This window comes from Ursus americanus, chromosome 27 (assembly GCF_024610735.1).
Source record: "Ursus americanus isolate L20-20 chromosome 27, mUrsAme1.1.p, whole genome shotgun sequence".
NCBI classification, from domain to species: domain Eukaryota; kingdom Metazoa; phylum Chordata; class Mammalia; order Carnivora; family Ursidae; genus Ursus; species Ursus americanus.
The window spans coordinates 10,719,917-10,747,088 of record NC_142153.1 but is presented as its reverse complement, the minus strand read 5'-3'; the positions used below and the strand labels follow the sequence as shown (position 1 = coordinate 10,747,088).

Genomic DNA, 27,172 nt, shown 5'->3' with positions numbered 1-27,172 from the left:
TGCTGACCCTCTCCGGACCTATGAAATAAGTGGTCTCTTGGGTTCTTTCTTTTGGTCTCTAAAACTACATGCATCACAGGGATCTCTGGTCCTATCAACTTCCCATGGGGACAGAACACAATTCTCCCCAACTTATAAAGGACCTCAGGGTACAGAACCATGAAGCTGATGCAGCCCTCCTCCCCAACGCTGAAAGGTGACAGCTAATGTCCAACAGAAATGAATCTAGAAGTAGGGCCAAAAAGGTCATCCTGAAAAATCAAAGGTCCTTGCCAGGACCCACTCAGAAAAGCACAGACTACACCCTTTACCCTCCTCAGGTCTAATGTGGTAATAACATTTAAAAAAAACCCCAAGGGTCTTAAGGAACAGGACTGTTGCCACTAAGCACTGACCAAGTGATAAGACTTTTTGGGCCCTGTTTGGGCTAGGTAGGGGTGACATCTCCATCTCCAGGTGGCTTTTGTCCTAAATGCTCCGGGGAACCATCCAAGTTATTTAGAGAATCCACTTCCCCGGAACATGCCCTAATGTGGTGCTTCAGCCCTGCCTCCCCGGAGCTAGACAGGGCCCCTCGTGAGTCAGTCCCCATGAGTGAGTCAGTCCCGGTTGGCAGAAAACCCCCCAGATTCTTGGCCTCGTTCGCATGCGCTTGCCAGTGGGAGTACGCATGAACCCCCACTAGCTCCTTCCCAAGGCTTTACTAACATCTTTTAATGATTTCAAATTACAGGAGAAATAAACATTTCTCTGTCAATTTTCTAAATTTAGGGAAGGGACGTGAAGAGACAGAATATTTACTGAATACCTACTTACTATGTGTCAAGCATGTACTGGGTAAAATGTATACCTATAAAACTTCATTTCTTCCTCGCTATAACCTTGTGGGGGTAGGAATTATTATTCCCCTTTAAGCAGTGGAGAAACAGACTGCTTTGCTTAAGGTCATGCAGCTGGTAAGCAAAAGCACCAGGACTCTCACCACCCGGTCTGGACGCTAAAGGACAGGGCACAAGGAAGCGAATCGAGGTGATGGAACCTGGCTCTACCTAGTGCAAGCTCGTTTTCTCCAAAGAACATCCCTGTGCCATAAAGAAACCAAGCAGCCTCGGACAGACCCAAGTTAAGTCTGGAGATGGGATCGCCTCTGCTCCTCTGGCTGAGAGAAGACTCTTGGAAGCAGATCACAGATGTGCCAGCTAGGACACAGGAAGGGGCACGATCCCTGGCCTGGGACAGACACACTGCTTGCTAGAGGACATCCCTAAAACACACGCCACATCTCACTATGTCCCCAAAATACACCAGACCAAAGATGCAGGCCTGTCAGCCGGAAAGGTACACCTAGCCAAGAACCCAAGTGCCACAGGAACCGCCAGGGTAATGAATATCTTCCGTATCCAGTGGGAAAAGGTGGTATCATCCCGAGGCGGTTAAGCTTGCTTTCAATGTAGCAGACAGTCAGCTTCCACCACTGCTCAGCCACTCTGGACCCCGAAAAGCCTTCCCACTTCCTCACAGCTGTGGGCTCTCTCTAGGCTCTGCTAGCAGTGTACTTCAAACTAATCTGGCTGCTTCTCTCCAGCTCACCCCCCTCCAAAAGGTGCAAAAGTCTCTTTCTCGCCTTCCCTCAGGGGCCTCAGGCCCACATCTGTAAAACAAAGGATGTCAACAAACACTCAGCCTCCCAGCACCAACTCCTGTGGGCAGACGCCCTACTCTCCAAGCCTACAGGAACCAGTAACCCAAACCACCAATCCACACACTGTCTGGGACCCTGGAACTGCCACCGTCTTCCTCACCACACCTTCTTCTCCTAGTACTAATTAATGAATTCTTAAAATCCCGGAGGGACCATCTCCTTCCTTCGCTGCTGGACAGATGTGACCTGTAGCCTATGCAGGTGTCCTCAGGCGCTTCCTCAGAGACCCTGCAGCTGGCTCCGCCCTCAGCCTCTCCCCCACCCAGCAGGTCTCTGGGGACTTGAAGCCCCACTCCACCTGGGCACAGAGGTCCTCACGGGGGACTGGCCTCTCTGCTTTCCCACTTGTCGGAGGGGGACGGCTGCCGAGCCTCCATCACAGGTGGCTATGAGGATCAAATGTGCAGCATGGGTGAAAGTGCAAGCCCTCTCCTCTCGGAGTACTAATCCATGTAAGAATTATAAACATTGTGCTTTGAGTCACTCCTTGACAGCACTCTCAGGCTTTGTTAACTGGAGGCAGGAGGACACGAACTTGCTATCTTTACAAAGGTATCTCTCACTATCCATCTTTAAACCCTATACTCTAGACCTAGGGGTCCCAGGCAGGGGCCACTAGCCACTTGCGACTACTGCGCACCTGGAATGTGGCTAATGTGAATCAGGATGTGCTAGACATGGGACATACACAGCAGACTTCGAAAACGTGGTGTGGATAAAGAGAAGGCAAAGTAGCTCATCAATAATTTTTTTATTTGGGTACATATTCAAATGATAGTATTTTGGATATATGGGGCTAAATCAAAGAGATCATTAAAATCTCAACCAATTAATTAATAAAACTGAATTCCACCTGCTTCTTTTTACTTAATTTCAAACGTGGCTACTAGAAAATCTAAGATCACATGTGGCTCGTGTTCTATTTCTACAGGGTATGACCTTAAGCAATCTCCATGTTCTGCCCTCTTCTTTGCCCTTCCTCCATCCTTAATGGGCCAGCTTTCTTATTCTCTGAATCCCACCAATAAATAAATAAATAAATAAGTTTATTTCAATTTAACTTAATTTAAAAAAGCTACCTCTTCCACAAGTCTTTGAGCCTTCTCGCTGAGGATCTCATTCCTCTGAACTTCCAAAGCACCCTGGGATCGCAAGCTCCTCAAGCAGCAGGGTTCGTGTCTGACTGACTTTCGCTAATACACTTAGCACCCACGATATACACAGCAGATGCCGACACATTTGTTAAGTGGATGAATACGTGAATGATGGCTGATTCAACAGAAACTGATACAGACACTCTTGCAAATGAGACATCTTCTAAACATTTTAATTCAGAACTGAGGAAGTCAACACCAAAACATTCTTTTCTTTGGACAGGAATAAGACTTACTAATTTTTAAATCTGAAGTCTTTGTTAAAAAAAAAAAAGTGTCCAAATGTTCTCTGAGTGAGGCATACCAAAAATTAGTAATAATTAGTGAAACACAAACTGCTCCACCATAATCTGGGAAACCTTGCTTTTGAAGACAAAACGGACTGATGGATGACCACTCTCTTCTTGGAGTCGGTCATGCAGGTAACAGCTATTTACTTGCGGGGGGTGGGGAGGACCAAATATAATCTTCTTTCACGGCAAGTAGTGGTGGTGGTGAGGAGAGAATCTCTGCTTCAGGTAGATGCAACCTTAGGGGGGAAAGCAAAAGAGTCTGGAACTTAATCCTCTCTGGAAACACCAGAGTCTTCTCTCAAGCTTCCCATCTGGGCTCCCACCAGTGCCTGGTGCATTTAGACCTTGGACAAAGCTCTCGGGGAAGCAGATGCAAGACAAATTTCCCAAGAGGAAATTAAACTCATCTCAAGGGATGAGGCTTTTTCAGAACAGGACACCTGAATCAATTCTACCTCCCTTGCCTCCAGCAGCAACAGGCTCAAACTTTCCCAGGAAGTTCTACCCTAACAGCCATTTTGATGAAAGAGATTTAAAAATGGAGGCAAGAAGAGTGTGTTTGGAGTAGATGGCTGCTTACAGCCCAAGCTCACAGGAGCAAATCTCCTATTGAAGGACCCTTTGTTCAGGACAACACCCCAAACACAAAGCATACAACTAAAAGCAAAACCCCACGGATTTCCTTGGGACGCCATGGCTGGAGTCTGCCTACAATGTTTGATGCACTCTTCCTGCCCTCTGGAGTCCAACAGGGCTACAGCCAGCGTAGGCGTAGGGATGCCTGGATGGACTCTTACCTCCCTCAAGACAGGTGGGACCTGTCTTGGCATCTGCCAAGCTCCTAACTCCACTTCTTCCTGTGCTTTCGCTTCACTTGCTATTCTATTGGAACTTTCTAACATCCTCCATGGCCAGAGGCCAAAGAAGCACCCAAGGCTGTCTACTTTGGAACGAAAATTAGTGGTGCCCACTCTGGCCCAAATCCCATTCGTGAAAATGCCTACAAAATGGGCATTTGGACAGGCGCAGTAAAAGCACGCAGCGAAAGCACACATGTCCAAGTGGCTCTCCACCCGGACGGCCCTCATTAAAAAGCTGACACTTGGCGATGACTAAGACCGAATGCAACAGATATTTCCAGGAGCTCGTCACTGCTGCAGTACATAAGCACCCCAGCTGGAGCCAGGCCCCAGCAACCTCCCCGTCCCCAAACACCCTGTGCTCCTCTAGGGGTCAGCGGCAGCCCTGGAGCCTCTCCCAACCAACTGGGGGGAAATATGTAAACAAGTCATTAGAGAGGCAGGCTGTCAGGACAGACAGTCGGCAATGGCTCTCCCTTGGTCACTGAAAGGAAGGGAGATGACCCAGGCTTGGGGGTAATTAGCTAGACCGAGACACGTCCCACGGGGCCCTGCTACTTAGCTTTTAAAGCCTCAGAGAGGAAACCGGGAGCCTGGGCCAACAGGGAAAATGGCCACTTTCTGCTAAACAGTCTCAAGGCTAAGGTTCTACAGTTTAGACGGGATTCCAAAAAAAGCGCTGGTCCGGAGGTGCAAAGGGCAGGGCACATCTGCAGAGGAAACAGTCACCTTAATTACCATGTCTAGAGAAAGTGCGATTTCATTACAGCCTCCAAAACTACCGCCCAAAGGAGGAAACCAGAGAAGTGTTTTCAATTTGAAAGAGACTGGAAAAGAGAGGGAGAGAGCGACCAACTCTCCCCACCCTCCTGCAACTATGGACCACAGGGTGCTTTCCTACCTCAAAGGATATTACAAAAAAAAAAAAAGAATAAAAAAAACCCCTCAACAATCCAACACCCGCTTTCAAACCTATAGCTGTTAAAAGGTAAAATGTCCCGCTTCAGTTTCCAGGGGCTGCAGTCCACGTTAACTCCTTTAAAATGCACAGGGAGAGCCCTTGGCAGCAACAGCATCCGCCCCCCCCCAGGCCCCCCGCAGCTGCGCCCCGGGCTCGCTCCAGGGAGGGTGGAAAAGGGACACGTGATGCCACCACCGGGCGGCCAGAGACCCGACGGCGGGCTCCGGACAGGGTTAGGACGCTCGGGCTGCTCCTGCTACCACTGAAGGGGCAGAAAAAGCAATGCTTTCGTTCCAGAAACTTCCGTCAGGGCCAGTTCTGGGTCAAACCCATGGCCAGAGAGGCCACCTCCAACAGATGACCCGTTCGCAAGTGCCACCCCCCTACAACCGTGGCCCCATCTCCTACTACGTCTTTTTCCGGCACAATCTAGAAAGCACCGCCACCATCAGATCCTAAACAACTTGGGATCCAGGATAACTTTCTTTTCTCCCCAAATCCCAAAGCCTCATCTCCAAGTCTCAAAAAATGTTAAAAAGGGAGGTAGGTGGGAAGGACAAGTTGAAGAATCCCAGTTTTAATTTGGGTGAGGGGGGAAGGGAGGGAAAGGGATGTTAATGTGGCTGCGGTGTGGGGTGAAACGGAACCAGATGCGGCTGCTACATCTGGAAAATGGGGGGAAAAAGTGACGGGGGAGAAAGACGCCGCAGTCATTTTTTTGGTGGGCCAATAGCTTCTGGGCCCAGAAGGGAGAAGGAGAAGCAAGCCTCACCACTGCCACCCCCTCCACCCCCGCCCGAAGGTGTCTGGCTGCCTTCGTAGGCTATGTGCTAAATGAACTCCATCCAGTGTCAATAAATTCCTCTGCAAACGAGGGTTCCTCTTTTCCCAACCCCAAACATAACGGGAGGCGGGAGCCGGCTGGGCAGAGGGTCTGAACCAGAGAAGCAACATGCGGCGCTGCCGACTGAACCGCACCGGGCAAAACCCTCATCCCTTCCCCCACCGCCTCGAACCAGATTGGAACTGAACGTTCCCCTCCCCCCGACCCCATAATGGGGCTTAACATCACCCGCTGGGCGCCCTCCCTTCCACAAACTTCCGACCCTTTCCGAGATCGACTAAGTAGAAGATAACCCTCTCTGGAAAAGGGAATTCCTTTCTCGCTCTCCGCTATAGCAGATTCGGCCATTTGGTGACGACACCTCCTTAAAACCTATTCCAGGAGAAGCTAACCTACCCCTCCACTTCCTTCCCTCTTCATGCCCCTATCCACCCACCCCCAACCTCGACCCCAGACTTTCCCGGAGGTGGAAAAGGACTTAGAAATACCCCGGGGACTCAAAGCTACCTGCTGAAATGGGGTGAGTCCGCACTAGTGGACTAAAAAGAGATTGACTGGAATGCAATACACACAACACACACACACACACACACACACACCACCTCGCTGCCCACTCCCGCCCTCCCTCCCCAGCCCGAGGAAACCGAGGGCCGCCGCCGCCTTCGCCCCGGCCCTGTCCCTCCCAGGACTCACCGCGGAGCCGCCGCCGCCTCGCCAGTTCCCCGGCGCGAGTTGGCGGAAAAGTTGGGCGGCAGGAGGAGCGGCGGGACGAGAGCGGGGAGGGGGCGCAGAAGGCGACGCGAGCGGGGAGCCGGGAGGGGAGACAAAAGGGGGGCGCAAAGCGCTGGGGAGGGAATCGGGAGGTGGAGGGGGGCGGGTAACGAGTGGAGGGAGGCGCCGGACCCGACTGGGCTGCGGCGGGGGAAGCACGCAGCCGGGAGGCTCCAGCGCCGGGGGCCGCTCGGGACGCCAAGCCCGCCCCGGATCTGCGGGCGCCGCGGCTCTTACCTCACTCGGCGCTGCGGTTCCGCCTCTGGAGAGTCCGCCGTGGCTTGTGCGGGCGGGCGGGCGCCCGCGTCCCCAGCTCCGGCCCGCCGCCCCCGGGCTCCGCTCGGGTGCTGGCGGGGCCGCGGCGGCCGGCGCTCGACTCCCGGTGGCGCTCGGTGCTCAGCGCCTCCAGCCCGGGCGGGAACAATGGAGCCGAAGCTGGTGCCCCGGAGGCGGGGCGGGGGGAGGGCTCCCGTCCGCCGCCCGGGGTCTCCAGACCCTGTGGCCCCCCTCTCCGGAACCTGGCGGCGGCGCCTCACGCTTCTCGCAGACCCGGCTCCATCGCCCTGCGGGGGCCCCGCCGCTGCCGCGTGCCCGACTGCCGCACTAGGACGGCGCGCCCTGCGGGGCGCCCCTCGGACCGGCGAAAAGTCCCCGGTCTCCGCTGCTTCTCCAGCTGCGGCGCGCGCTCGCGGCCGGGGAAGGCGAGGTCGCCGCAATGCGCTAAGCGGAGTCTCGGTCCAGTCGGGACGTTGCCGCCCAGCTCCGGGCACAGCCCGGGCTCCTCCGCGCGCCGCGGCTGGACCCGAGTTCGGGCTCCCGCTAGCCGCCGCCCGCCGCCCAGGCCGCCGCACCAGTGCCCGCAGGAGCGCTCGGAGCGCTGTGCGCCGGCGAGGCGCGAGGGCTCGCTCTCTCACTCCCACCCGCGCTAGTCCCACCCCCTCCTCCTCCCCCTGCCGCTGCCTGCTGGGCCTTGTAGTTCCCGGCCGCGGCCCCCGAGAAGGGGGAGCGGGCTGAGCGGCGCGGCGCTCTGCCGCTGCTTTCCTGCAGTTTGGGCTCCCTGGGCGCGCGCGCCCCTGCAGCTGAGCCCCGCCAGGAGGGCGCCCGAATTTCAGGCCGTAGACACATGAGCGGTTTGCGGGGTGAGGTGGGGAGACGCTGTCGTCCCGAGGTTGTACGTGCTAGCACTGGCCTCGGAGTCGCGCTCACTGTGTGTCTCGGAGAAATGATTCTTCTTGCTCTAAATCTCAGTTTTCTCATCTATGGAAAGGAGGATAATAGTTCTTTTCATATAGAGTTGAAGATGAAGGGAGGGCCTGCCACATAGTTAACAATAAATACAAGCTGTTTTTATTCACGAGAAGGTCTACCCCCTCTTCAGACCCTTCCCTTCCATCTCACGTTCCCCAGCTGCAGAGTTTAGGTTTTGTGGTCTATGGGAAATTCGGCAGCACCGTTCCGGGCCTCCAGAAGTCTTTAACCTGCAGTGAATTTTAGGAAGCAAGGAGTGAGTGGTGGACGTTGGGCATGTTGTTGGTTTGGAAATTAATCAGAACCCACCCCAGAGTACCTGAGGAAGAGGTTCTATGGAACCTGAGGAGAAGTGGCTAAAATGCCCTTTCTTCTGGGTCCTTCCACTGTAATCTAGTGGTTCCCTAATCCAAATGCACATGAATCCTCTGGGGGAACTTCTAAAAAATACGGTTCTTGGACCTACTCAGACCTTAGAGTTAAGCTGTGCCAAGAAGGAGCCAAGAGTCTGTGTTTTTTCTGAGGCTCTCAGGGTGTCAGGTTGGGGCCATTGGTAGGGTGAGAAGTATGCCACACTAGGTATGAAAGATACCTCCATTCTGGTCCCTGACTTATGAACTGTTTGATTTTGGACAAGTCATACATCTGAAAAAAATCAAGACTTGTTTACCTAACCCCCCACCCCCAGTTGGTTGAGACTCCCTCAGAAGATTGTCAGGAGAATTAAATAAAATAATGGGTGTCAGTGCACTAGAGTATTACACAGACAGAAGTCATTATGGAGGGGCCCCTGGGTGGCTTAGTCGATTAAGCATCTGACTTCTGGCTCAGGGTCATGATCTCGGGATTCTGGGATGGAGCCCCACGTCAGGCTCCGTGGTCAGTGGGGAGTCTGCTTGGGATTCTCTCCCTCTCCCTTTCCCTCTCCCCCCCCCCAACTCATGCTCTCTCTCTCTCTCAATAAATAAACAAAATCTTTTTTTAAAAAGTCACTATGAAGTGAAGGTAGGACCTACACCTCATTGCCACCCCACAAAACGCTCAAGCCTGTGGAAGCTGGAATACTGCATGAGACTAACCCCCCCAAATTTAAGGAAATGGTCTAAGTTATTTTTCTATTTGACCAGCAAGTTAAAGAATAGTGATCATCACAGTGTCATTCACACAGTAGTTCAGTAGCTGTTTATTGACTGACCAGAGTAAATACTCAATAAATGTTTGTTGGATGGTTGAGTAAATTAAAAACTAAATAAAAAGCACGAAGTCACATATTTGCAGAATAAATGAACTTCAGCCACGGTTATAGGGTTATTCCCCCTACAAGCCTATCCCCTTCTGAATCAGGAGCTGTTTATCCTACCATATAAGCTGCTCACCCATTGGGCCTTCTTTTTTAAATTTTTTTAATTTTTATTTTTTTAAAGATTTTATTTATTTATTTGACAGAGAGAGACAGCCAGCGAGAGAGGGAACACAAGCAGGGGGAGTGGGAGAGGAAGAAGCAGGCTCCCAGCAGAGGAGCCTGACGTGGGGCTTGATCCCAGGACTCTGGGATCACTCCCTGAGCCGAAGGCAGACGCTTAACGACTGCACCACCCAGGCGCCCCGGGCCTTCTTTTTTTTAAAGTAGGTTTCATGTACAGATGGAGCCCAATGTGGGGCTTGAACTCACAACCCTGAGATTAAGACCTGAGCTAAGATCAAGAGTCTGATGCTTAACCAACTGAGCCACTCAGGAGCTCTGGGCTTTTCTTATTTTAAATGCTCATTCCAGACATGTAAGAAGGCCAAACTCATGTGCTTCCTCCTTAGAGAGGCCTTCCCTGCCACTCCCAGCCCTCACAGTCCTTGGAACTCTCCTCACCTTCTGGTCTATCTCATTGATCTGATACTTAACTTTGTTAGTCATCTTTTTTTTTTTTTTTTTAACTCTCTCTCTCTAACTGATTTCCAAACTATACCAGGGCAAGGACCCCATCTCTGTATCTGACTAGCTCAGGGCGCTGCTCAGGAGGTGTTCTCTATGTATTTGTTGGTGGTAGGTTGGGTGAGAGCAGCAAACCTGGGTTACCAGAGGAGGAAATACAATTGGAGGGGACAGAATTGGGAAGTCAAACCATGGAGAATCCAGTGTTTATGGTAACATCCAATGACTATTTTCCCACTCCATTACTGGAAGAGAATATATCCCCCTGCCTCTCTCTGAGTCTTCTAAAACAGGGGGTTTTCAATCCAGCCCTTTTATTCTTTGGATTTGGAAGCATTTTAGGAGTGTCTTGAACCCAAAAGAGGAGGCTGAACCTTGATTGAAACAGAAAGAGAATGATCTAAATACTTGCCTGCTGTTGAACAAATTTCTCTATAGATTTAGCAAGAAACCAAAATGAAAGCAAGCAGCCAACTTGATAGCTCTCCTTCCTCCAGTTCTCCAGCCAAAGACAGCAGAATGAAGAAGGTGAGAAACCCAGAAAACGAATGGGTCATCCAGACCTTGGACATGGCTCCGGAATCATTGAGAGCTGGCTGCTTTTGTCCTCCCAGCCCAACTCCCCTTCCCTATTGCTCTTCCCTCCTCCTCTTTCTTGAAATGCAGACCCTCCACTTCAGGACAGGCCCCAGGCCATTGGAGAGAGAGCATCCCCAGGGCAGCCCTGAGCGGCTCCATGCTACGGGGGTCAGCCGGCAGCTCTGCCTGCCTCTGTCCTGCTCTGAGGACTCCTGGCACCTTGCCTCCCCACACAGAAATGTAATCTTCCCTCCGAGATAACAAAGAGCTGGGAGGGTCAGGGAGGATTTGTAGGCCCCTTGCCCTGCCAGCTAGATGTCTGAGGGCGAGACAAAGGCCCTCATGCTCGAGGACCTGATAACCAGTTGGGGGCCTGTTGCCTCCTGGATCTGTGGGAGGAGGGAAACGGTGCTGAATGAAATGGAGGGAAACAGAGCTCTCCCCAAAGCCCCATCGGTTCTCTCTGTTTTGGAACACTGCAGAAAATCCCTTCCTTCTTCCTCCAGCTCCTTGTGGCCTCAGAGTTCTTCCACGGACAAGGGAACTCCTCCTCTCTCCCCGGCGCTCCCCTGCTCCGTTCGAGGTTAGTGATCTTAGGGCTCTGCTGTTCCCACCAGCGATGAGCACCCCCACTACACTGGGCTGGTACTGCAGAGTTAACAGCTCCCTGTTACAGAAGAAGTTAGGGGAGGCAGGCAGCATATATACTGGGTCGAGGCTGGCCCAGAGAGCTGCTCCAGCCAGCTTTGGGAGTCCCTCAGCCTGGAGGGAGCCAGCAGCGGCTCAGCTCCCAGGACTGGATGCAGGATGGGATTCAGGAGGAGCGAAGAACCCAACGGGCTGGGTTTCTGCCTACAAAGTGGATGTTCACAGGTCCCTGGAAGCAGGTGGGCGGCCAAGCCTTTTGCCCCAGGCCCCTGGAGTTAGGGAGCAGCAGTCAGTTACCATCTGGCTGCCATTTGGTGACCCCTGGCTGTTCTCAGCACAGCTTCAGCATATCAGGGAAGGGGAGGGGTCTTGTTTGGCTTGGTGTTTTTGTAAATAACATTTCACCTTCTCCTACCAACTGGGAGTGGGAAAGGGAGTCGGCAGTAATGGCGGCTCAGCTAGCCTGGCCCTAATGCAACATTTATTCACTGAGCATTGGGCTGGGGAGGGGGCATGTCTCATGTGTCAGGCACTGTGCAGTGCATCCCAAGATGAGAGAGATGAGGGCCCAGTGGTGGAGACCCAACATTACAAGCAGTGCCACACAAGGGGCGCCTACAGTGTTTGGGAAAGAGACATCAGGAAAGGAGTCAGCTCAGGGGACGTGATGCCTGAATCTTGAAAGATGACAAACAGCATCTGAAAATACACGAACTCATCTGGGACGATTGAGGAGGACAAGACTGGAGAGTACGTGCAGAGGCGCTGAAGCTTCTATGTTACCTTACCCTGGAGGGATGAACTTGGTCTCTGGGATCAAACAGGTCTGGGTTTTGGTCCCAGTGCCGCCACTTCTTTCTGGCTGTGTGATCTTGGGCAAGTTCCTTACCTCTGTTCCGTTTCCTTAGTGGTGTCAGGAGGGTAACCACAGTACCTGTACTTCGCAGAACTGTTGAAAGGATTGAAGGAGATAATGCGTGTAGTGCCCTTGGCACGGTGCCTGGCACATAGGACCTGCTCCCTAAATGGGAGCCACTGTGGCTATATTTGAGCTCTGGAACTTTCCTGTGTGGCTCAAGACACCTCTCTTGGAGCCCATTTTCCAGGTATCTTTGTGGTGTTACCACCACCCTCAGATTCTCTGTCCCCCAAGACCAACTGCAAAAAAAGGATATATTTTCCCTCCAATCTTCCCCCTTCCTTGCTGACCTCACAAGATAAGCAGCCCCTTTTGCTGTAGGTTTTACAGTGAAATAGGAAGAAAACGGCAAGAACACATATGTAAAAGCTAACCAAACTTACGAAACCTCAGCAATCCTAAGACCCATGGTCTCTTGTCTAGCTCTCAGACTCCCTTCAGAATGTTCGCTAAGAACCAGCCGGCCTTTTGTCCTCTGCTTTTCTTCTGAGTTCCCTAAACTCTTCCCTCTTTCTGACTCCAACTTACAAACCCTCTCCCAGTAAAAGCCGCTCATCCAAAGCACTGTGCTGGGGGACTGGAGAGGTGACGGGTGGGCGCTAGCAGAACAGTGGACAATTTGCATTTCTGAGTGCTCCCCAGGAGTAAGAGGACCCGGTTCCTCAGGCTTCTGTCCTGCCTAGGGACAAAGATCAAAGTTGCAGGGTTAGACGGGGATATTTGAGGATTCAACTTTGAAGTGGATTCCATCCGAGGATATGCTAACAAAGTTGCAGGTGACTTCTCCTGGGTTGTTAAGAACTTTTGGTGATATTGGAATGGGTGGGGTCAGAGAGGAAGAGAATTTAAAAATAGACCGCGTTCCCCCAGCTAGGTTAAAAAGATAGATACGCATTTTAAAAGACTAGAAGATGAAGGTGTCAGTGAGGGTGTGGGAGAAGGAGCACTTAAAACCATCATTGGCAGGAGTGCTGATTGATAGCCTCTTTGGGGGTCATTTGATAATGTTTATCAACATTTAATCAGTATGTGTTTTACATACTCTTTGACTCGGTAATTCTTCTAGGAATTGAGTCGATAGATGTCCTTGCATATGTATAGAAATACTATATATATAACATAAATGCAAAGATAATCATTGCAGTATTATTTGTGGCTGCAAAACGCTGAAAACAACGTACATGTCCACCATCTGACTGTTCCATAAGGGACTTGGTGAAATAATTCATGGTACATCTATAAATGCAGAATCGCATGTCTGTTAAAAGGAATAAGATGGATCTGTATATATTAACATGGTGAGGAAAGAGCAAGAAGCTTTGTATTGTGTATATGAGAGATCGCTTATGGGGCACCTGGCTGGCTCAGTCGGGAGCTTGCAACTCCTGATCTCAGGGTTGTAAGTTCAAGCCCCACGCTGAGCATGGAGCCTACTTAAAATTAAAAAATAAAATAAGTTTCTTAAAAAAGAGATCACTTGTGAAAAAAAAACATGGGTACACACGTACACTCACATATGCACTTACATACATAGCTGCTTATTTATATGGAGATTGCCTAGAAGGAAACACACACATACACAGTTGCTGAATTGAATGCCTAGGAGTTCAAGGGGTAGGAAGCGGACTTGTAGACTAAGCCCTCTGGCACTATTTAAAAATTTCATCGTGTACCTAGACTTTTCCTTCCTAATTGAATTTCATTATTCTGTTTTAAACAAAGCAAAGGTCTATTAATTAAACTGTTAATAGTGGTTTTTGTGGGGCACCCGGGTGGCTCGGTGGGTTAAGCGTCTGCCTTCAGGGTCCTGGGATCGAGCTCTGCATGGGCTCCCGGCTCCGGAGGCAATCTGCTTCTCCCTCTCCCTCCGGCCCTCTCCCTGTTGTGTGCTCTCTCGCGCACCCTCTCTCTCTCTCTCAAATAAAGAAATAAAATCTTTAAAAAAAAAATAGTGGTTTTGTTTGGGATGTGATTGCAGGAGGCTTACACTTTTTTACATACCTTTGTATCATTTGAATTTTTTGCAAGGAGCATGCTCACAGGGCTATCTGTGCAGTTGAGCGGGTTGTGTCCTGGGTATGAGGGGCTCAGGGGCTGCGTTCTGTGTGCTGCTGCAGTTACACCTGCCCAAAGAGAGTGGTACCTTCTTCCAACTTGCTCAAAGGCATCCTGGCCCTGACCATGCACTACTTCTATGATCAGCAGAATAACAACGTATTTAGAAAAAGCAAACATACAGTGAGTGACACAATTTTATCTTTGGCCAAGAAGAGAGATCACCGAGAACTGCTCTGCCAGGGGCAAGTCCACTTGAACAACAGTTTGTTTTTTTTTTTAAGAGTTATTTAATTATTAGAGAGAGAGAGAGAAAGAGCAAGTGCTGGGGGTAGGCACAGAGGGAGAGGGAGAGAGGGTCCCGAGCAGATTCTGGGCTGAGCACGGAACCTGTCGTGGGCCTCAGTCACAACCCTGAGATCATGACCTGAGCAGAAACCAAGAGTTGGGTGCTTAACGGACTGTACCACCCAGGTGCCCCTGGACGACATTTTTTTAAAAATTATTTTTTTGGGGGCGTCTGGGTGGCTCAATTGGTTAAGCGTCTGCCTTCAGCTCAGGTCATGATCTCAGGGTCCTGGGATTGAGCCCCGTGTCAGGTTCCCTGCTCAGCAGGGAGTCTGCTTCCCTTCCCTTTCCCCTCTGCCCCTCTCCCCTGCTCCAACTCTCTCTCCCTCAAATGAAAAAATAAGATCTTTAAAAAAAAAAAATCTTTTTTTTTTTTTTAAGTAATCTCTACACTCAAGGTGGGGCTCAAACTCATGACCCCATGATTGAGTCACGTGTTCTACTGACTGAGCCAGCCAGGCGCCCCCCATTTGGACAACATTTAAGCAGCCACTCTCAGGCCTTCACAAGAGGGAGAGGGAGAAAAACCGTAAGAGACTCTTAACTCTAGGAAACAGACTGAGGGTTGCTGGAGGGGCGGTGGGTGGGTGGTTGGGGTAACTGGGTGATGGCCTTAAGGAGGGCACTTGATGGATTGAGCATTGGGTGTTATATTCAACTGACGAATCACTAAATTCTACCCCCGAAACTAATAATACACTATATGTAAATTAAATTGAATTTAAACAAGAAAATAAAAGTAAATAAAACAAAGCACCGCGAAGGCCGGAAAAAAAAAATATCCCTAATCCTCACTCATAGTGACCACAAGCCCAACCACCCTACAGAATGGTCCCTCATTTGAGGAGAAAGAGAGACAACATGAAAGCTGATCTTCAGAAACCTCAGATGTTTGGATAATGCTTTGGGTTCAGAAAGGGCTGGAGACTCCTCTAACCATTAGTCTCTCTGAAACCTGCTTTCCTCATGCCAGCCAGTGCAGATCCTGTGCAAGACACCTGCGTGAGGCCCACCTGAGTCAGAAGCCCAGTCCTCTCCCATAATGCCCTGCAGACCATACATGGCTTTGGGCTCAGCTGAAGGGGGTGGTCAATAGGCATTTCCTTGCTAAGTCGGCGGGGGGGGGGGGGGTGGATTTCTTTTCCTTTCCCTCTTTCTTTCTTTCTTTCTTTTTTTTTTTTTTTTAAGGTTTTGTTTTTAAGTAACTTCACCCAACGTGGGGCTCAAACCTACAAGCCCAAGATCAAGAGTTGTATGCTCCACCAACAGAGCCAGCCAGGTGTCCCAGTTGGGGTGGATTTCTGAGACCTATCTAGAAGGCAATCTGGATGGGTGCTGGGTCCTTTTAGGTCCTTCCAGGAAGCTTTTCACTCAGACTAGAGAGAGGCTAATAGTTCACCGTTGTGCTCCCAAAGCCGCGTGTTTGACTCTGATAGGTTTCTAAACACGTGAGCTCATTTTCTAAGAAGCGTATAGAAAATACAATTAGCTGTGTTAGATTTGATCTCTCTGCTGGAGGCTTTTTTCTTTTTTAATGTTTTGTTTTGAAGTTACAATAGCTAATATTTAATGAATGTTTGCTGTGAGCAGGCACCTTGATTTTACACAGTTCATCTGATTTAAACCTCACCGCAATGAAGTAGACACAAATGTTAGGTCCCATTTCTCAGGTGAGCAAACTGAGGCTTAGAGAGAGTCAACAGACCCACCCACAAGTGGTCAGGTAAGGAAGCAAGGCTACAAAGCCGGACAGTCTGATTTCAGAGCCCTCGTCACTGGGCATTTCACCTCGGGAGAAGAGGCCGATCTTGACTAACAGTGTCTCCAGAAGGGAATTTAAAACCGCTCTTCCTTTAAAAATGCAATCATAAAAAAAAAGTCTTTAAACCACACCAAACAGAATTGTAACAGTTTGAGCGAGTGTTTTAAAGAGAACTTGTTGGGGCACCTGGGTAGTGCAGTCGTTAAAGCGTCTGCCTTCGGCTCAGGGCGTGATCCCGGCGTTCGGGGATCGAGTCCCACATCAGGCTCCTCCGCTGGGAGCCTGCTTCTTCCTCTCCCACTCCCCCTGCTGTGTTCCCGCTCTCGCTGGCTGTCTCTCTGTCACATAAATAAATAAAATCTTAAAAAAAAAAAATAAATAAATAAAGAGAACTTGTTACTAATGTGCTGGAATCAATAGGGGTGCCATTTCTCTAAAACAGTTCGGCCTTGTAGGATGTTGTGACTGTGTGTGTGTGTGTGTGTGTGTGTGTGCACGTGTGTGTGTGTGTGTGTGTGTGTGTAAGGAGGGGGTAGTAGGAAAAAAGAGCTGCAGTCTCACACCGGGGGGTGCAAGTCTCAGTGTCACTTGGAGATGTCCCTAGGTTTCAGAGTCACCCTGCTCAGGTTCAATGGGTCCCGTGGAGGTGTTGTGCAGGAACGAGGAGTTGAGGCTGAGGCAGGGGCTGGTGAAAAACAGGGAAGGCATTTTTTAAGGCGACTCAGCCGGTGCGGAGACTGTATTGTAAGTAACCGTATCTCTGTTATGAATAGGCCCACGGAGAGTTGAGATGGAAAGACTCTTTCAAATCAAATGTGCTTTCTGCTAGGTATGTTTCAAGTTTATTTTTCATTTTCATCTTTTTCCATACCCCGCACCCCTGCCCACTTAAAATTCCATCTCCTTCTGCCTTTCAAAGTTTTGAGGAGCAAGGGGCAGTATTCTGATGAGAGGAATGGCTTGGTCTTTTACTTCGCTGCCAGCGTAGCGTTACCAAGAAACTTGTTGGCTGTGGTGTTCCCTCCCCTCTATCAAAGGTCTCAGAAGCAATCTCCCCACCCCCCGGCCCCTGTCTCCTACCTTTCCAGGACTCTAATTCCAGTCCCTGGTTGTCCAAGTTAGAGCTGTGCTTCATATGGACTCCAAGCCAAGGAGTCCTTGGCTAGCCACCTAGGTGGCTCAGTCGGTTAGGGTCCAACTCTTGATCTCAGCTCAGGGCTTGATCTCAGGGTCCTGAGTTCAAGCCCCACCTACTTAAAAAAAAAATAAATGCAATAAGCATGATTAAAAGAATCAGAGAGAATGTTTGTTATGGCAAAAAGTTGAATATTGGGGGGGGGTGGGGGAAGAGAACAATTCAGGAAGACAAGTGCTCAACTCCTACTTTGTGTCCCTGTCTGTCACCAAGCCTGTCCCTCCAGCAGGAGGGCTCCCCTCTGCAACAGCAGCCTGGCCGTCAGCACTGGAGCTGAGAAGTCCTCTCCTGCCGGCTGAGGGGAGACTCGGACAGACTTGCTGATGCGGCCTCAGCTCTGTGACTTCTTCCTTCCTGCTTTCACGTTGACGCTCCGGGAAGGGAGCCAGGACATTTGATGGTGTTTGTTTCTGCAGATTCTCCTCCACTCCCTTCTCAGCCTTCCAGATCAGAGGATCGTGTGTTGGTGGCAGCGAGAAGCAGAGTATGGATGACAGGTAAGGAACTGCTGGGAACACACGGGGACCATGAATGCACGCCCGACTTCGTGCAGACAGTGGGCTGTGTGGTCCCTGGCCCTGACTGAAGGCACTTTGTCCCGGGACTGCTGAGCAATCATGCCCTCTGCCTGCCCTCCTTGTCCTGTTTCTGCTTCAGGTGGCCTTTTATGTAAGCTCTGAAGCCTGTTGGAGGATCTGAATGAGACTTTCTCTAGCCTTGATCAGAAAGAGAGAATAAGCAGAGACCTCCTCAGCCTCTTGCTTCACTGACTTTCCAGTATTCCCCTGGAGCTAGGTAAGCATTGGTCTGTCCAGCCAGTGAATTTTTTCTTTTGTCACCTTGGCACGGTTAGCAGCCTCTCTGGGTCTCAACTTCCTCAACTGCAGAATGGATGTATAGGGTTGTGAGGACGTAAAAAACAATCCGTCTAAAGCCCTGCGCGACGCCCGACGCCCGACGCTCGACGCCTGATGCTCAGTAAATGTGGACAGTGTGCCGGGAGTCACCAAGGGGCATGAAGGCCTGAACAATGCTCTAGCTTAAAATTCAGGCATTTGGGAGGTACCTAGAAGACTTGCCACCCCACTGAGTAATTCTCAGGCCATCACTCAATTTATCCCAGTTTGGGGTTAAAGAAGCAGGGCTGGGGGTGGGGTGGTGGTTCCTGCTTCCTTTACCCTCCTTATGCTCACTTACCACCATCGATGCTCGTCATCTGCCCCCGTACCCACTCAGCATTTCATCCTGAAATACACCCACTGCACCCAGGACTCGTAAAGACAGATCTCAAAGGCAAAGTGATTGAGGCAGAGAAAAAATGGGGAGCAATCAGGGATAGTGAAACAGATTGGTGATTCTCAAATTCCTTTTTCTCAATCAACTTGGCAGTCTCTCTCTCTCTGGCTTCAGATTGTCCTCTTTGTGTCTCCCAGCCAGGTTTTAAATGAATGATGTAAAGCTAAAGATTTATGGAGTGTCCGCAATGCTCCTGCCCCTGGCTGCTGCCCTCTGCCTCACCTCTTCCCTCCCAGACAGAACCCGCTACTCTTCTTCTTTCAGAAGACCCCTTTCAATCCCTCTTCAATTGCATTATCCTTCTCTAGGGAATCTACTAGTGAACTAAGGAGGACCCTCAGTATTTCCTGACCACGTTTTGAAAAACACAGAGCCCCATAATCCCCATTCATCAGGGCTGATTTTTTCCACGGCTCTGGTTCCTAAGAGGTGGGGTGGGGGTGGGGAGCGCAGGCTGAGGGGGGAATGGTGAAGAAAAGGAAAAGGTGGCAGAGGCTGACCCTCCCCAGCAGTGGGGCTTCTTACAGACCCATTTTTGGCGGCCCCAAGCCGGCCAGGCAGCCAGACTTAGGTGCCTTCCCCTAGGAGACACCCTAAATGTGACCTCATGCCCATGGCTGGGTGAGCCACGACAGCACATGGCCCCTTTTGCTGCAAATCAAAGAAGTGAGAGCAGGAGGGTAAACGTACCCTCCTGTGTGGCTCCTGGATCAGTCTTCTCCAACTCTCAATGGCAGAGAAAAGCCATCTTGCTGGTGCCTGGGAACATTAAATAACTTGGGTGGACCAGCCATACTTATAATGAACTTACATTATAGGTGCTTTTTATTTCCATCATTAAACCTTGCTGACTCCCCTACACTCCCAGCAGCAGGAAAAGCATGCTTTAAGAGCAGTCTCCTTGGGGTTGGGGTGGCAGGGAAGGGGGAGGGAATGTGCCTGGAGGAATAGCTTTTCAGCTAGGAGTAGGGTGGCCACATGGCCTAGGGAAGGGTTATTTCGTGTCTAAGAAGGCATGATAGAAAGGCCGGAGTGCCGAGGGGGTGTAGAGAAGGAAGAGGTCCAAAGGTAACAGGAGAATTAAAGTAGCTAAAAGACAAAGATGTCAAGGAAGAATGGAAGAGGGGGACATGGGGCGCCTGGGTGGCTCTGTCAGTTAAGTGTCTGCCTTTGGCTCAGGTCATGAACCCAGGGTCCTGGAATCGAGTCCCGCATTGGGCTCCCTGCTCAGCGGGGAGTCTGCTTCTCTCTCTCACTTGCTCTCTTTCAAATAAAATAAAATAAAATAAAATAAAATAAAATAAAATAAAATAAAATAAAATAAAATAATACTATTAAGAAAAAAAAAAGGAAGAGAGGGACAAGAAATGCAAGGAGGAGAATGAGAGAGGAGGTTGCCACCCAGACACTGCTGAGAAAAGAGAGACCTATTCAGGGAGCCTCTGCCACTTGGCCATTGTGGGATTCCAGAAGGGACTCATTAGGGCCTGTCACATGGGCTGCATTGTCTCCAGACAACAGTTCCGCCAGACAATCCCAGAGCGGTCTGTGCAGCCAGGGCAGCTGTCCATCTGCTGGGCTCAGGCTCCTGGGGCTGTGTGGGGAGCTGCTCCCCAAATTGTCTCAGTTACCAAGTGACGGCCCCAGAGCAAAGCAGCTCCCTCACCCCTGGCTGATGGGACACTAAATTCCAGAACCTGTCACCTCCTTGGGGTGGGTGGGTCTATTAAAACTGTGCACATAGGGGGCGCCTGGGTGGCACAGCGGTTAAGCGTCTGCCTTCGGCTCAGGGCGTGATCCCAGCGTTCTGGGATCGAGCCCCACATCAGGCTCCTCCGCTGGGAGCCTGCTTCTTCCTCTCCCACTCCCCCTGCTTGTGTTCCCTCTCTCGCTGGCTGTCTCTATCTCTGTCAAATAAATAAATAAAATCTTTAAAAAAAAAAAAAACTGTGCACATAGAACTGATCTCATTTGTGTAGACCCTAGACTCCCTGGACCTCAGAGTACAGAAGTTAAATCCAGAGCCTATCAATGGAAAGCCTTTCTGTACGCTCGCGGCCGAAGTATCCAATACGAGTGAGACGCAGCTCTTCCCCCTGAGTGACTTCCTGCCTGCAGCGGAGGACAGGAGTCCGCTCTCAGACTGCTGCCTCCAGTGCCCCACCAGGACCCGTCACAGTGACAGAACGTCCAAAGGAAGCTCCTTTGCGCCCAGGAGACCAGGGGGAATCAGTGGCTAGACGAGAAGGAGAACTCGCAGTCCATGAGTCAGGGATCACCCGCCCATGGTCAGGCACCACTCGCAAGCCTCGCTAAGCTTCAGGCTGTGGAAGCCACCAAGCGTGGGTCAAAGGGAGGGTAGGTAATTTGCCCAGTTGGGGTTCCAATCGTGGACTCTTAGGAGCTAGGAAACTCCTCTGGAGTCACCTATGAATTCCCAAATTCTGGAATTGGTTTCCCTCTGTGACGAAGCCCTCAACAGTCCGCAATGAAATGACAGCAGTAAGATCGTGGGATGGGTTTTTCCGTATTTCTCTAAAGGGCTCTCCTTAGTATTTCCACACTGTGTCTCTACACCTTTTTTTAGCACTGAAATGTGCTTTCTTTGTAAGGTGAGAGTAGATGGTGATATTTTAAAAGATATTGTTACTGGGCAATATGAAGAGTTTTAGTAAACTTTTAGTCAACTCAGACTTGTCCCAATTTTAAAAAACATTTGCTCAGATACAACCCCTTCCTCAGGTCCATAAGAACACAGGTCCTACAAGCTCAAAGCACTTCTCCAAGGTCATGTGGCAGGTAAGCAGCCTCTACCCTGCTGGGCCTGTTTTCCTTGTGTTCCCCATTGTAGGGATTTTGTGAAACAGGGCCTGTGGCAGGCAGGAAGAATGCTGCATGGTCCCTGGAAGTGCGCTGGCCTCCTTCCGTCAAATCTTCCCCTCTCTCTTTGGGTCTGGTACTGGAGCCCAGTCCTTCTCTTCTGATCTGCAGCCACGGGCTCTGGCTTTCTGCATTTGCTCCTTTGCAATGTGCACCTTGCCGCCCCTTACAAACAGGACAGCAGCCTGGCACTCCCCTTCATGACCACTGAGAGCTGGCCTCCTCCACAGAGTCACCCCTGAGAAGGAGAAACGAAACTCGAACTCGGCGGTGCTCCCAAGTCTGACCTGCATTACACGTGTTTTGTGCCACACTCGCTCGCTCATAAATTCTGTATTTATCTGGCTTAGCTTTGTGCTCACCTGATCTAAATTAAACGTCCTGAGGGGAAAAACCATTTCTTCTCTTTGTTCTAACTCTCCTCCACCCCTTGGGCCTATTATCTCAAACAATGCAATGCACTCTGTCCCGATCCGTAAAGGTCAGATGGATTGAAGAATAAGGCAGACTGGAACAGGGAGGAGAGAACTGGATGGTGGAGGGAAGGATGCTTGCAGCAAAGCTTGAGGTGAAAGAGGAAACCCTAGTCGTAGCAACCCCCAGAGCTTAAAGAAGCCCCATATGCAGTCCCAGGACAGGGTTGCATTGGGAAGGACCTACGTTCTGAGACTTCTGAGCACGGAGGAGGGAGTCTGAAGCCCCCAGAAGTCTCAGAAAGGCTGGGGGGGGGCAGGGAATGGCTTCTCCGTATTCTGGAAACCGCCCAGCTTTTTCTCTCTGTCTAGCTACCGAACTGGGGAGTGGATTCATCCAGCCCTCCAGCTTCTAAGCAAAAACAATGATCCCGTTCCTCCCCGTTGGCATTATTCTGGCTGGGGGAACCAAGGCCAGCTTTGTGTTTACCAAAAGGAGGGTGGGGCTCAGATGAAAACAGAAGTTACATTTTGCCTTGGGGCAAAAAAACAAAAGTAAAAAAAGAAGAGCATGGAGCCCTCCCCACTCCGAGGCCTCCTTCTCCGCCAGCTTAAAGGGCTCTCCGCCCAGTTTGCAGATCAATGAGGACTGAATAGATCATTCAGCTTGAAATGGGGCCCATTCAGGCCTTTGTGCTGTGGCCAGAGGTTCCGCCCTTCTCTGCGGACAGATTCTGCTAGAAGTGGGCCCATACTATCTTCTGGCATAGAAGTGTTCGGAGAGGGAAGCAGGAGAGACAAGCACTCGCTGCAGAAGGAAGTGCTAGTTCTATTAGAGAATTTCATTACGGAGGAGCTTACGAGCCGCAACCTGGTCAGGAGCCAGGGCTTCAAGCGTGGTACTTTACCTGAGGCTGGGAAAGTGTCCATTGTCCAAATTAAATATGAAGGAAGTGCCCCCGCCCCCATCACCTCCTGGCCGATAAGTCCTATTCAGGACAACTTGTTTATCCTGGGTTTTGTACTAAAGGACAGTAGTCTGGATTTACAGAAATAAAAACCAAAAAACCAAATTTTTTACATTCCAATACCCATTAGGTAACAAGAGCTGATGGGTTTTGGAATCAGGCGGGCGTTGGCTCAGATACCGAGGTCAGGGAATTTGGTCAAGGTCACTGCTATGATTTAGCTTCGTAAGTTGGACGGTTGCCTGGCCTCTTTGAGACTCAGCTTCCACATCTGTGGAGTGGAGATGAAGAATATTACAGCTGGAGCTGATGCGAAGCATTACATAACGTTGAGGCATATGAAAGACCCGGTGCCAACTAGGTTCTCAAAATTGCTCGCTCCCTCCTGTCTTCCGCGATCCACCTGGCTGTGATCAGACTTCTGAAAGGGGCACCTAAAGAAGTAGCTAATTCTCCCATTTCAAAAGCTATATACGTCCAGTCACCGTGTCTTGTCCCCAGGCAGCTGAGGGAACGCTATCGTCCGTGCAACTCATTTGTCCAGCCACTAATCTGTTTAGAGGCGGCTTGACATTGTGGAAGGAGAATCAGAATCCAGAAAACAGGCTCTGTGCCTGGCCTCCTACTTGCTAGTCACCTGGTCTCAGAGATATCACTGACTGCCCGGATAGGAGGGCCCTTCAGTGTCGGGTCCTCCAAACACACCTCTGAAGCTTGACCCTCACTCCCTAACCCACACCCCTGCACACGCACACCCACACCCACACCCACACCATCCCTCAGGAAGCGGTTGTCCGGGCTCTACAGGGACAACTCACAACACTCAAACCACCTTCCTGCATCTTTGGATGGTTCCAGTGACAAACTGATAAAATCCACAATGTTTTTCTCTCTGTTCCGTTTTATCCCCTAGGATCATAAAGGGACATTAACTCCCTCTCCCCATGCCGGTCTTCCTATAGTAACGGTAATGATCACGTCCACCTGAATTTTCTCATCTCCAGCCCCACATGCTGTCTCTGGTTTCTTTGCAATTCCTGTTATCCTTCTCTGAACTCCCCTAAATACAAGTTCCCTTAAGTTAGGGATAGTTGTTCCTGACTTAAAAGTTTATAGTGATGGGGCGCCTCAGTGGCTCAGTAGGCTCATCTGACTCTTGGTTTCGGCTGGGGTCCTGATCTCAGGGTCTGTAGATTGAGCCCCGTGAAGGGCTCCGTGCTCAGTGTAGAGTCTGCTTGTCCCTTTCCCTCCCCCTCTGCTCCTCCCCATGCTCGTGCTGCATGCACGGGCAAGCTCTCTCAAATAATAAATAAATAAGCAAGCAAACAAACAAATAATCTTAAAAAAAAAGTCTGCAGTGAAGATTTAGCAGTGAACTGTGCCCTTAGACTCAGTGTGTGCTCAATTAATATTGGGTGATGAATGAGTAGATGAAATAAATATGGAATCTCTGCGTAAACAGCCATGTGCTCGCGGTACTTGTCTGCTCCGGCTGCTATTACGAATTACCACAGACTGGGGGGCTAAAACAACAGAAATGAATTTGCTCACAATTCTGGAGGCTGGAAGTCCAAGATCAAGGTGTTGGCAGGTCTGATTTCTTCTGAGGCCCTTCTCCTTGGCTTGCAGATGGCCATCTTCTTGCCCTATCCTTACAGGGTCATCTGTTGGTCTGTGTTGTCTGTGTCCTAATCTCTTCTTATAAGGACAGGAGTTATATCAGATGAGGGCCCTACCCTATAGAGTTCATTTTAACTTAATTACCTCCGTCAATACAGTTGCACTCTGAGGTTTTGGGAGTTAAGGCTTCAAACCTATGAGTTTTGGGGGAACACAGTTCAGCCCATGACACTCACCAATGTATTGTTAGCAATTTTATTTGTTGTGACAGTATTCAGAGATGGTATTTGTGTGCTTTGGGGGAGAGTGGTGGAACCCTTTGCATATGAGAAATAAGATACTGCAGACCCTTCTTAGTAAATATATAGAGATATATTTGAACAAATATATCTCTATATATTTATATATAGATAGATAGATATTTATATCTATATCTATATCTCGATATAGATAGATGTATATTGATATATATATATATATATATATATATATATATATATATATATATATATATATTTGAACAAGTAATATATTCCCATGTTTCAAAATTCAAGGTCATAGGAGAAGAAACATGAATGGATGATAAACATAAGAAGATGCTCTTGATGTCACCAGTAACCAGAGAAATGTAGATTAAGCTCATAATATCACAACATTTTGGACCCACTAGATTGGCAAAAAAAAATCAGTCTATTAATGTCAAGTATGGGTGAGAAGGCACAGAAACAAAATCCCTTCCTGCAGCTGGTGGGAATGTAAATTCATACAACTACTTTGGAAACCATTTGGCAAATGGTCATTGAGCTGAAGGCATATCTACCCCCTGGCCCAGCAATACCATTGTGGGGATCAAACCCTAGGGAACCTCACACTTGAGCACCAAGAGGCAGGCCTAAGACAGTTCGTAGCACCAAAAATTGGAAATAACCTGATGTCTAATGCCAGGAAAATGGATAAATAAGGTGGGTATATTCACTCCATGGAATGTTTAGTAACGACGGAGATGAATTAATGTTGTAAGCATCAGCATGGAGGACCTTGACCCTGGTGAGCGAAATTAGCTAGTCACAGAAACATACATGCAGTGAGACACGATTTTATAAAGTTCAAAACAAGTAAAATGAAATATATTAGTTTGGGATGCGCGCATTTGTAACAGCATCTACAGGCCAACAGGACTGAGGTAGCAGGATGGTGGCTACCTCCGTGGACTCAGGGAGCAGGTGCAGAAGTCTCCACGCTGTTGCTCATGTTCCATTTCCTATGACGGGTGGTGGACCCACAGGGCAGCATTATTTGTTATTCTATCTCAATAGATACATTGATTTCAGGTATTTTTTGTGTATGTGAAATAATTCATTATAAAAAAAGTTTTCAAAGTTTAAAAAGTAGAAAAAGGTATATAATGTGAACCTTTCTGGGGCACCTGGGTGGCTCAGTTGGTTAAACCTCTGCCTTCAATTCAGGTCATGATCTCAGGGTCCTGTACTGGGCTCCCTGCTGGAGCCTGCTTTTCCCTCTCCCTCTCTTGCTCCCCCTGCTTCTGCTCTCTCTCTCTGTCAAATAAATAAATAAAATCTAAAAAAAAAAAATAATGAGAACCTTTCTCTGAGGCAACTAATATTTTCAGATTTTGGTGCATCATTCATAGATCATGTAGACTTATGGAGACGATTTATATTTTCATCATTCAGAGATAAGCTACATTTGACAGCAAAACATGCACGTGTATGTGTGTGTGTGTGTGTGTGTGTGTGTGCTCTAACTCCCCTCCTTTTTATATGATGATAACATTTCTGCAAGCTCCCTTTAAACAACACTATCAGGGCGCCTGGGTGGCTCAGTCAGTTAAGCCTTCAGCTCTGGTCGTGATCTCAGCCTCCTGGAATTGAGCCCCATGTTGGGCTCCCTGCTCGGTGGGGACTCTGCTTCTCCCTCTGCCCCTCCCCCATTTGTGCCCACGTGCCCGCTCTCTCTCTCTCTCTCTCAAATAAACAAATAAAATCTTTAAAATAACAACAACAACAACGCTATCATCAGATAGTAAAAGGTCAGGGTAAGTAGAAAATCCAAGCAAGAGAAAGATGGACTTGTCTGTCTGTCCAGGAGTTGGGATTAAAAAAATCAAAGACAGAATTGTCCGTCATGAGTAAGGAGAGTGTCTGGATAGCAGAAGCTCAGCTTTGTACCCAAGGCGGATGAGACGTGGAATTTGAACCTGTTTAAAGCACAGGGCATGGAGTCCAGTCACCTCTTCATTGAATCAACAGAAGGGTAGGGGCCAGTAATTCTCCCTTCTTGATAATGAGACCCCCTGGGTGATAAGCATCTCAGACGAACAACACAGATGTGAAGAAATAAGGAGACAGCAGGTTCGTGACCGCATAAAAGCGGAGGCAAATACATCAAGAGACAAGAAAGTATCAACATCAAATAAATGTCAGGCACACGCTTGGAATTAGGGCAGACTGGCACACGGGTGAGAAGGGGAAGTGTTCCCACATAGAAGCCGGGAGAGGGGGCAGAAGCTTGGCCTGGTGGCTGGGAGTGGCCGACCGAGGTGGAAGGTGGGTGAGGAGCACCCCGGGAAGTACGAGGTTCAGACAGGGCCAACCCACGGAAGCTGCCAGTAGCTTAGCTGATCTGGGAAGGCTTCCCAGCGGAGAGGCTTTCAGGAGCAGCTTGAATGGGGAGAGAAACAGGTTGGTGAACAGATTGAGGGCGGGAGT

At 49.6% G+C, this 27,172-nt stretch overlaps 1 protein-coding gene across 9 annotated transcripts in view; it reads right to left on the bottom strand.

Annotated features, from left to right (window-relative positions):
• Positions 1-7,479, bottom strand: part of FGFR1 (fibroblast growth factor receptor 1) — a 49,415-nt gene extending 41,936 nt beyond the window's left edge. For 4 of the 9 annotated variants that reach the window (XM_045779217.2, XM_045779218.2, XM_045779219.2 and 1 more), the window contains exon 1: positions 6,823-7,477. The gene's annotated coding sequence lies outside the window, so the exon portion shown is untranslated. Of the gene's footprint in view, positions 1-6,507; positions 6,664-6,822 lie in introns of those variants that run through there. The other 5 variants (XM_045779222.2, XM_045779223.2, XM_045779224.2 and 2 more) reach the window with 3 other exon arrangements.
• Positions 7,480-27,172: the final 19,693 nt, after the last annotated feature.